The 10,704-nt window shown below is 51.7% G+C and overlaps 1 long non-coding RNA gene across 1 annotated transcript; it reads left to right on the top strand.

Moving 5' to 3' along the window:
* The first annotated feature begins 8,955 nt into the window (after nt 1-8,955).
* LOC123040020 (uncharacterized) lies at nt 8,956-10,263 on the top strand. The gene is made up of 3 exons (XR_006418036.1): nt 8,956-9,112; nt 9,438-9,484; nt 10,033-10,263. It is a non-coding gene; the product is annotated as an uncharacterized lncRNA (long non-coding RNA).
* The last annotated feature ends 441 nt before the right edge of the window (nt 10,264-10,704 follow it).

Below are 10,704 nucleotides of genomic sequence, written 5' to 3'. Positions count from 1 at the left end.
TAGCAGCACAAATATATGCGCCCGGTCATGATTGAGGTGGTGAACCGATTCGACGCCGAACGAAAAGCAGGATCCCCAGGAATCGCTAGCTAATATATTACTACAGAATGAATCAACTACTCTCATAGTCGAGCCCATCCCATCTAGTATTATTTACCGTCTATCTGTCTGTATGTATTTACTCTGAAGAAGATTCAGTCTGCACATCTGCATCTGGATTGCACAAGGACAGATACATCCACCCTTGCTATTTTCTTGTTATACATTACATAGATGCATACATACGCCAGGCTATTTCTGTGTCTGTCTGTCTGACCTCTCAAGGATGCATATCTCTTTCGTATGTACTGAATTTTGTAACAATTTCCTTTTCCTCATACTTACAGGATGTTGCGCTCGCTACTCACATGTTTACTGATGCCGCAACAAAGGACTATATGTGGTTTCTTCAGTGGGGCTGTCGCTGTCGCTCCTCATGTTCAATAACATTTCAGCATTGGACCTGCTAGTCACCCAAGTCAAGCCTCGCATCGCTTCAACAAAGCGATACTTCTTCCAATGCACCCCTGCTTCGACTCTGCTCTTTTTTCCATCTTCTCTTATTTAAGCTAAGAAAGATTCTGAGTTTGCATCCATCTGATTACACTAGCTAGCACAATATATTAGTTAAGGCAACTCTACTACATATCAATTTCCCTTACTGGATTGGTTCTATATTTTTAAAGTTGTTTCGTGGTGCATGAGCCCAACCTGAAGAAATATAGGCTTATGATGACTATTTTCCTTCTTATGTAATCATAGTTGTTGGCTTCGGTAGCTTGCTGAATATGCTTTAGTTATATATAGAAATGACGTGCCTTCTATGCTTAAATGATTTTTTGGCTTTATATAATTGTTGACATGAATATCTTGACTTCCCAAACATATATAGGACTGTACCTATGCATACAGATTATCCTAACAAAACTGAAAATAAAAATTGAAGCATGAAATAAGCAATAAGTGGCTGATTTTTATTTGCATGTTAAGCGGAAAGTTGTAGCTAAGGTTTGTATATTACGAAATATTGTCACACCTACTGTTGTTAGGGACATCGTAGTGTGATCTTCATGATTTTTCGCTTGAAGATGTATTGATTCAATAGTCAAGCAGAGACCGAAGTCATCTTTTGCTACTGTTAGCTCTATGGAAGTGTATTTACCTGCAACTTCTGCCAGCTCTAACTTGGTTATATAGCAGCTCAATTCAGTCAATCTGTTGGAACTAGTTTGTCTATTACTTGTATCCGATTTCATATCCTGCCATATGCCATTGTCGACTTTCTTAGCTACATAATTGTTATGTCTTGCAATCTGGTATTGATGATTGTGAATGTATTCATTTATACCTTTATAGTGTACCTTGTATGTGACCCAGCTGATCAGTATATCAATGCTCTGTTTCCAATAGATGTATCCTGATGCCCAATGGCTGATTCCTTAAAACTTCACTGTTGCAACAGTAGCATTTTTCCTTAGTGCATAGATGTATGAGCGATCACTTATGCTTGAAACCTTGCTCTCTTTCCCAGGAACCATCGTGGTCTGCATCACTACTTGAGCAGGAGAGGAAAGATTGTTGGTGTCTCCAAGAAGCGATAAACTGCTTCACAAAGATCCCCGCATAGCTTCACTACTACTGTGTTGGTCCATTTCCAGAATCTTAAGGAGTGTTCTTGTTTAGACGATTACCTTGGATGATGCTTTTGCTTAAGGAGAGGCTCAAAAAGATCAGGTATGAACTCCTCCCCCTCTTGTTTGTTTTTGCTTCATACTATTTGGTGGTTGATACATTACTGTGCAAGTTCTATGGTATCTGAGTTCTTTCTGTTCCTGCAAGCATTGACACAATATGTCATGTGCAGGGAGCTCCGCATCCTAGTTTCAGCCATCCTCTACAGCAAGGAGCTCTGGGCCAAAGGAGCAAGCAGCGCTGCTAGTTCCTTGAGGCCAGATCGAGTAAGATGGCGCACCATGGCATGTGGTGGTGTATTTTGCTTCCGAGAACAGTACTGTTTATTTGAAGTGAGATGTACTTGTCTAGTGCCTTGCAAAAACTTGAAGGATGAAGTGTCATGTATTGTCTATGTTGTAGTGAGCTGTAGTAGGAGTGAAACGAAAATTTATGTGCTGTTGTATGTGCTTGTCGGGTGGTAGGTGCGACATATGCCAACGGATGGCTTATCTGAGTGGGAGCCAGTAAGACATCGTCGGTGTCTGGAAACGGGATGAGGCGAAGTGATGCACGCCGGTGGATCTTACCCAGGTTGGGGGCTCTCCGTGGAGATAATACCCCTACTCCTGCTCTGCGGGGTCTCCGCATGATCACTAGATCAACAAGAAGCTACAAGAGGCTCCTTGAGCTGTTCGGTGGAAGGAGGAAGAAGGGCAAGGCTAGTTCTCTCCTCTTCCTCTCGTGGTGTCTAAAACTATCTGGGATCAACCCTTTGCATGGGTGCCCCGGGGGGTTTATATAGGCCTATCCCCGAGGGTACAATGGTAATCCGACCGGGCGTGGGCCCTAGCTGTCAGTGTTTATGACCGTCGGCTTCTCCACCGACTGCTGGGGCCCGCCGACAGGTGGGTCCCGCCGGCTGCCGGCTCATTGGTCAACAGGCCGGCCCCACCGCTTGGGGGTTTTGTCGGGGGTTGGTTACTGTTGCCTCGCCTCTGATGACGAGAGCTTTGTCGAGGTAAGCATGGCTACAGTACCGCCGCCTTGCGGACTCTCACTATAGCCTTACCTCGTCTTGTCTCCTTAATGATGCGCACACCCCGAGAAAGGGGGCAAGCTAGCTATAGGAAGCCGGCCATGCCTCAGGCCGGCTGGGGGGAGGCTAGGCCGCCTTCAGGCATCTCTCTGACCGAAGGGCCCCGCCGCCTACGGGCCGTACTGGCAGCCCGTCATGGATGGCGTCCGGATCATCATGGCAACAGTGCCATGCCGGACGGGTGATGGCTGTTCCGTACGGTGTACTGTGGCCATGCGAGCTCCGGGATTCGGGGGTGGCAGGGTCCACTGCTGCCACGCCCCGTCCCATCATCGTTATGGGGGTGCAGACTTTTAGGGCATGGCCCCTGGCCGCTTGCCTGGGGCCGGTCTCTTGGAGTCAGTTCTCTTGTGTCGGCTTCTTGGAGTCGGTCTTTCCGTGGCTGGCATCTTGGAGTCGGCCCTATCGTGGCGTCCCCCAAGAGGGTTTAGGGCCGGGCCACCTTCCGGTAGCCGGCCGCAGGAAAGCGGCCCCGCGTCTGGGGTGCTTCAAGGCTCTGTCGGTCCATTGTTTTTTCTAATGGCCTAAGGGAGCCGGTTAGGCTACCCATGGTCATTTACTCTGACAGTAGTCCCGAAGCTGGTCGGGCTTCGTGGTTGAAAGGGGAATCGAGAAGCTGGGCCAGCTTCCTACCCCGAAGAGCCGGCAGCTAGGAGCCGGCTTTTTCTATGCGTGCCTTCTCGATGAAGTCTCCCTGAAATCCGAAGGCGGGAACCAGCTGGTGCACTAGCCAGGCGGCGGCCTGGCCGCCTGCCGCCTGCGCGCTATGCGGCACCCTTCGGCTGGAAGGGCCTGCCAGCCCATGCGCGTGACGGGACTCCCTCGCAGGCCAGGGCCCGCCACTTTCACGCCTTGGCCCGCGCGCGGATCTGCTGCGGCCTGAAACGACCGCACATCTTCCGACAGCGGTTTCCACACGTCGTAAAGGCGCGATTAACGCGGGACATGGGGGAGTGGGCGCAGTTAATCCCACGTCCCCCCGAGCCTCGCCTCCTCGGCTTCACCGCACGAGGCTATAAGTAGGGGCAGGGAGGGGGAGCGGTAGTCGTTCACACGCTCGCCCTCGCTCCGCCACTACCTTCTCCTTTCTCTCCGTTGCCACAGCGGCTCCCCGCGGCGCCACCGTTCCCCCACTTTCCTTAGCGCACCGCGATCTGGCCGCCACAGCTCCGCGCGTTCCTCGTTGTCGTGCTCTTCATTGCCCTTGCCTCGCCATGGCTCCGACGTCGAGCTCTTGGGACGGCTGCCACGTTCGCGACGACCACATCGACTTCCTCCGCAAGATGCGCCGGTTGCCGGGCGAGGATCTCGTACGGGTCCGCCTCATGCTGGCGAGGGAGGTTTCGCCGGTGCCGAAGGAGGGCAAGCGAGTGATCTTCTACTCGCACTGCCTGCGCGGCGTCGGTCTTCTCGCGAGCGGCTTCTTCTGCTCGTTTCTTGATTTCTACCATCTTCAGCCGCACCACCTCACTCCCAACACGGTGGTGCTACTATCGGCCTTCGTCACTCTATGTGAAGGCTTCCTCGGCGTCCTCCCCACCATCAAACTCTGGGGGAGTTTTTCCAATCCAAGCTCGGCACAGTCGTCGCAGGCCTGTCGGCTCCATGCGGCGCCTTCATCGCCATCCGAAGATCCACCGCCGACAACCCGTTCCCGCCTATCGCGCTGATCAAGTCGGTGAAGCTCTAGCAGAAGTCCTATTTTTATGTGAAGAACGTCGCTCCGCACGGCGACTACGTCAACTTGCCGGCTTACATAGCCGGTCCGCCGCCTGGGAGGCCGCCCTCGTGGTCCTTCTGGGCCAGGTCGCTGACGCCGGCTGGAGCTGGTGCCGTCGCCCGGCTTCGGGTGCTGATCCAGTCGAAGCGCCTGACTGGTCCCGACTTGATAGCCGCCTTCGTCGAGCGCTGGGTACTCCCGCTTCAGGGCCGCCCTCATCTGATCTGCCAGATGAGCGGCCGCTTCAACCCAAGCCGGCTGAGCACCAGGGAGATGCCTCATGACGCGGTATCTTACATGGTGAACTACATCGCCAACTGCAAGCTCACCGAGGAGTGGCAGTACGGCAAGGAGCCGTACTCTCGCGCCAACCCGCTGCATGTGGTAAGCTTTCTTTTCTTTCCTCTTTTCTCGTTGTTGAGTCCTCTCTGGCCGGTCTCTGACCAGTCGGCTTGCTTTTTTAATCAGAACCCACTCCTTCACCCTTCGGCCGGGACCGCGGGGGCGAAATGCGAGTTATCCCCTGAACGTGCGGTGGACGACCTTGCCGACGACGACTTGGGGGCAGACGCCCTTGACGACAATGCCGTGGGGGGAGGCGGTGAGACAGGCGGCTCCGGGTTCACCGCCTGCTTTGAGGACTGGCCGGACGATGACGAGGTCGACCCTATTCCGCGCCGCCGGCCGTCATCTGACGATCAAGGTGCTGGCCCTTCCGGCGGGCCGGCTGCGCGGGGCGGCGTGCAAAAACGCCGGGCGGCGCCAACCCTCTTCGGCGGGCGGCTGAAGAAGCCCAAGGGTTCCATGGCGGCGACCAAGCGGGACGAGGCGGCCGCGAAGGCGGCCCGCTTCCGCAAGGTGGTGAAGAAGCCGCAGGCGGTTTCGGCGTAAGTATTGATTCTCACTCGCCTTTCTTTCTTTCCTTCAGTCGGTGTTCTTCTAAGTTTTTCTTGTTTTATCGACAAGGGCTCCGCTCTCTCTTGAGCGGACTACCGCCGCCTCCATAGTCGGCGGGGCCGGAGGATCGGCGAGCTCCCGCCGCGTAGACCCTCGCACCGAGCTCCAAGCGGCACAGAGCGGAAGGCGCGGGAGGCGCGGGAGGAGTGGGAGGCGGGGGAGCGGAGGGCAGCCGCCATCGAGGCGGCTCAGGAGACGACGGCGGAGTCGGCCGAGGCGCAGGCCGACACGGCAACCAAGGCCCAGGCGGAGGCCGAGGCCTTAGAGAGGGCGGCGGAGGCACTGCGTAGCCAGCCTCCGCAACTCGTCATCCCCCTTTGCACCGTGGCCCCCGAAATCCTGGTGCCCCCGCCGGAGGAAACCGGACGCAATCCGCCAGCAAGGGAGAGGGAGGGGGGCGACGTAGTCATCCCGGAAGGAGAGGCGGTGCCGCCTCCGTCAGCCGAAACGGGCCAAGGCGGTCAGCCCGAGGTGCCGCCCACGCAGCTGGCTGGAGACGAGCCGACTGCGAGGGCGGATCTTGTGATCTTGTCGCCGACTTGTCAGCGTGCGGGGAGGGCGGCTTCGGAGCCGGATCCGCAGAGGGCCGCCGGCTCCAGCTCGTTGTCGCACGACCTGGAGACGGCGAGCGTCAGCTCGCCAGGGTGGACGCCGGGCGGTGGGACAGCCGCGCTGAATCTTGTGGCGCAGGATGTCTGTAGCCGGCTTCAGGCTCAGTCCACCGTGGTGAAGCAGTGTACCCAAGAGTTTCCCACGACGCGGTCGGTCATTCGGGTGAGTTTTCTTGCTCTTGATCTCTTCCGTGGGGGCGCCTCAGCGCACCCACTGGGTGTAGTCCCCGATTTCCAAGTTGGCTGCTGAGCAGGCGGCTTGAAACTTCTCAGAAGACTTTCGGTTTAACGACTCGCTCTTGCTCGTATCTTCGTCCTGTTTGCAGGATTATCACAACCTCCACGCCTCCACCTACAACTCCCAGGCCCGGGAGATGAACCAGAAGGCTGCCGATCTAACGGAGAGGGTGTAGTCCCCGAGATTCGGGCCGACTGCTGAGCAGTCGGGTCGGATCTTTCTTGCCGACTTCTTTCTTAATTTCTTCTTCTTCATATTGGCAGGAGCCAATGCTGACTTAAGGCAGCAACTCGGCGTGGCCCAGACTGCCCTTCGCACCAAGGAGGGCGAGTTCAATGCCTTGGTTCAGGAGCGTGACCGTCTGGCCAAGAAACTGGACGACCAGGAGGCGAGCCACAAGGCGGCCTTGAAGGCGGCGCAGGACAGCGAGGCTGCCCTCAAAGACGAGTACGAGACCGAGGCGGCGAGCTGGGCCGAGGCGAGGCTGCCTCTGAGCGAAGGCTACGGCCGGGTCGAGGACTTGATTGACGGTAGGTCGCCTTCTTCTTCACTTCCGTGCTTATCTTTGTAACCCGGTTTATCTTATGACTTGTTCTGTTTCTTTCTTCTTTGTAAAGAATACTTCCCTGGCTACTCCGTCGCCGCCAACCAAGCCGTCGAAGCTCACCGCAAGGCCCGGCGGCAAGCTGGGGTTGAGGTCGCACCGAACGCCAACAGGTCGCTTGAGGAGTAGCTTCTAGTGATCCAAGCCCGCCTCCAGCCGGCCTACCGCATTCTCCGCCGGCTTTAGTGTGCTGGAGCGCAGGTGCTGGCCGACCTCTGGCCTGGCAAGGTGATTCCCTTCACCCTACTACTAGGGAAAACCTTATACACGGAAGTTTATCAGCAGCGCGGTTTAAAAATGAGCGCTACTGCTAATTAGTAGTAGCGAGGGGTATAAAAACCATGCTACTACTAAGTTGATAGTAGTAGCGAGGGTATAAACCCGCGATGCTACTAAATGGTCTCCGACAATGCCCCCGGGATAGGCCATAGTAGTAGCGAGGGGCATAAAACCAGCGCTACTACTAATTAAGTAGTAGTAGCACCGGTGAGACCCCACGCTACTACTAAGCGTGTCCACCCCGGCCCGATCCCCACCCGCCACCCCACCAACCGTCCTTGTCCACCCACTCCCGTTTGTTTCAAAAAAAACCACGGACCCCGATCCAGATCCCCAACCTCCTCTCCTCTCCCAACCCACTCGCCGCCGGCCTCCCTTCCACCTCCTCTCCTTCGTCCGTCCATCCGCCATGCCCCCCGCCACGTTCGCCATGCCGGCGGCCGTGCGCCCGCCGCTCCCTGTCTCGCGTCGCTGCCCGTCCCCGCCCCCCTCCGCCGCGCACGTGCCCGCCCGCCGCCCTGAGCGTGTCATACGACCGTCGAAGGTCTCTCCGCCCTCGATCGTATGTCTTCCTAAGTATGCCCGCGTGAGGGAGAGCGATGGAGATGGTGCTCCGACCGACGCCATGGAGGTCTCTCCCCCCTACCTTCCCTTCATGTGTGTGTGTGTGTGTTGGTCACGATTTTGGCCAGATCCCTGATGTTGTTCGATTCAATTTGAATTGCCATTTTCTGATTCAATTTGGCCGGATTCCTCACGCAACGCAGGTCACAAGAGACCGCCGACGCCTCCCTGCTGTGGGCCGACGCCACGCATGGATGTTGGAGCCGGCGAGGTACACGACGGCTCCACCTGCGCCTCCCACAGCAGCAACTCCTAGCCGAGAGGTATGCCCTCCTCTCCTCTCCTCTCCTTCCTCCCTCTTCACAGATCTCTATCTTGCCCAAGGCAATCGATCAAGTCTATTCATGTTCTGTATGTAGATGCTACACTATTTAGATCTCTAGTTGGTTGGTCACATTGGAGACCAAGACTGGAATGTCACAAGGATTCCACTGAAGAAAACTACTGCACTTTTATGCAGGGATTGACGTCCCAACAGACACTGATTAGGCTAATTGCTACCCGTTTTTGCATATATATATATATATATATATATATATATATTAATAAAAAACAAGTTCGATGCTTCCTTCCAGCATGTAACCAACCTGACACCACAAAGTGTTCGAAAAGTGACAGAATGGATATCCGGAGACCGGATCATTTTGAATTAACACGCACAATGCTGACAGTCAACGTCTCAATCTATTTCTCAAAGAAAATAAAAACATCTTGAAGTCCAACTCAAGATAGAAAATTAGTAAGTCCAAGAAACACCACGTCCACGCTCAGTTTCCTCAATTAAGCGCCAGTAATTTCCTCCTAAAATTACTGATACCCCTACCACACTTCTGAATTTTGTTCTTGTCGCAATGAGCCAATGTGCTGCTTATAGGGATCCCATATGAATCAGAAGTTTGATCGGGAAAGAAGAGTGTCGTGCATTGTGCATTATCTGCGGACAGTTTGTATTGTGATTTGTATTTGCACTTTTATGCGGTTGAGACTACATGTTTTGAGATCTTTGCTTTCCCATGCAACTAGTTTGGTGGGCAGGAACTTGGCATTGATAAGGAAAATGTTCAGATTGATTTCTGACAAGGTAAATGTGTGCCTGATACTTCCTCCTTTTTTGGTGTCTCTATTTCAAGCTGATGTAAATGTTACTGGCCTACGTCGTATAGAAGATGATTTAGTGATCTCAAATGATCACACTATCAAATGGTGAATGTGCACCGATAAAGCATGGGAGTTTTTCTTGTGTTACTAGTGTCCGACCAGAATTAGTAAGGTATGATCAACGTGGCCGTATAATTAGATTTGGAAAAATACTAACTTGTTATTTCCTTTGCATTTTTTACTGTAAAAAGTCATGGCTCACCTATTAACCGGCGGCCGTAGAAGGACTAATCACCTAACTGAAACACTAATAATCAGAAGATAGATTGAACTTCGTTTAATGGATATACAACATATTGAATTATTTTCTATTTGGTCTAATTGATAAAATCATGTCTAATAGAGTTCACAATCTTTACTTTGAAGATCTGTAGCTAGACGTTAGAACTGTTGACATGCAAATAATTAACTAACTGCATGTCGTACTTGAATTACAGGTTTTTTGGTTTCGTCACTCCTTTGTTATATGGAAGAAGACTTCATGGTTAGCATTATTTATTATAAGACATTCATATAAGATTTTCTTGCCCCTGTAAGCAGGAAGTTAATTTTTTTGGTCTGTTTTGTTCTGCGGGGATTTTGGTCTGTTTTTCTAATAGTATATATGATCATTCAGTCACAGTTCCTGTATTTTAGAACTAAAGTTCCCCCTAATTAAAATGCAGAAACGTGTTTTCTTTCATTATGTTTCAGTCACTGTCTTAGAAACACTAGAAAATATCTCTTGACAAATTGGATTTATAATCTTTAACCTCGAATCTTTATAGGATTTTGGTTACTACCATATCTGCTCTTGCAGGTCTACTAGAGTATCCACTTCTAAGGTTGATTTTCAAAATGTGTATATCTAATATTTCTTACTGCAGCTTTAAGCTTCACTGTCATCTAACTTTGTCTAGTTAATATACTTACTCGGCAACATGGAAAGTTTCCACATTTGTTCTAGCTATCTCTATGGGTTAGCGACTTAGCATACATGTTGTAATAAGGTTTCACATTTGCTTCTCTCACAAGGTCTGTTTTTATTCATAGGTAGAAGATAGCGACAGAGTGCTGCCGGATAATGAGATGTTGAAGCGGCAGACTGAATCCATGACACCGAAGTGCAATTGCGGCAGATTATCTCTATCTTTTCTTTTCATTTTTCTTATTATTGAGTGAGAACAGAATGAGGAACTGTGTGATAGTACATACAACAACTGTAGTAAAAAGAAACTTATGTTTGCAATTGTTAATGACATAGATACTTGCATGTTCTTTGAAGTGGTCATTTGTGAGTTGCAATGCATAATGAGGTTTTTTGGCTGATTTATTTCCTTCGGTTTCTGGTTAACCATGAAATAGGATCCCAGCACTGCTCACTATTGTTGTGTTTACTGGGAACTGTATGCATAAAATGGAATTGGTCGATTTTATTTTTTTAATTATAAATTAGTTAGTAGTGGCGTGGGAAAAGACTGCGCGCTACTAGTATTTAGGATACTAGTAGCGTTGGTAGTATGGACACGCTGTTACTATTTTGTTAGTAGTGGCCCGGATACTAAATAGCAGTAGCTGGGTGGCACACGCTACTACTAACTTTGTTAGTAGTAGCGCGGGTTCAACCCACGCTATTACTAACTATTAGCTGTAGCGCCTTATTGGTAGCGCGGGTACCCGCGCTGCTGATAGGCCTAAAACCCGCGCTGCTGCTAGGCTTTTCCC

Source organism: Triticum aestivum, chromosome 2B (assembly GCF_018294505.1).
Source record: "Triticum aestivum cultivar Chinese Spring chromosome 2B, IWGSC CS RefSeq v2.1, whole genome shotgun sequence".
In the NCBI taxonomy this organism is placed as follows: Eukaryota; Viridiplantae; Streptophyta; class Magnoliopsida; order Poales; family Poaceae; genus Triticum; species Triticum aestivum.
Note: the sequence above shows the minus strand (reverse complement) of the source record. Positions and strands in the feature narration are given on the sequence as shown.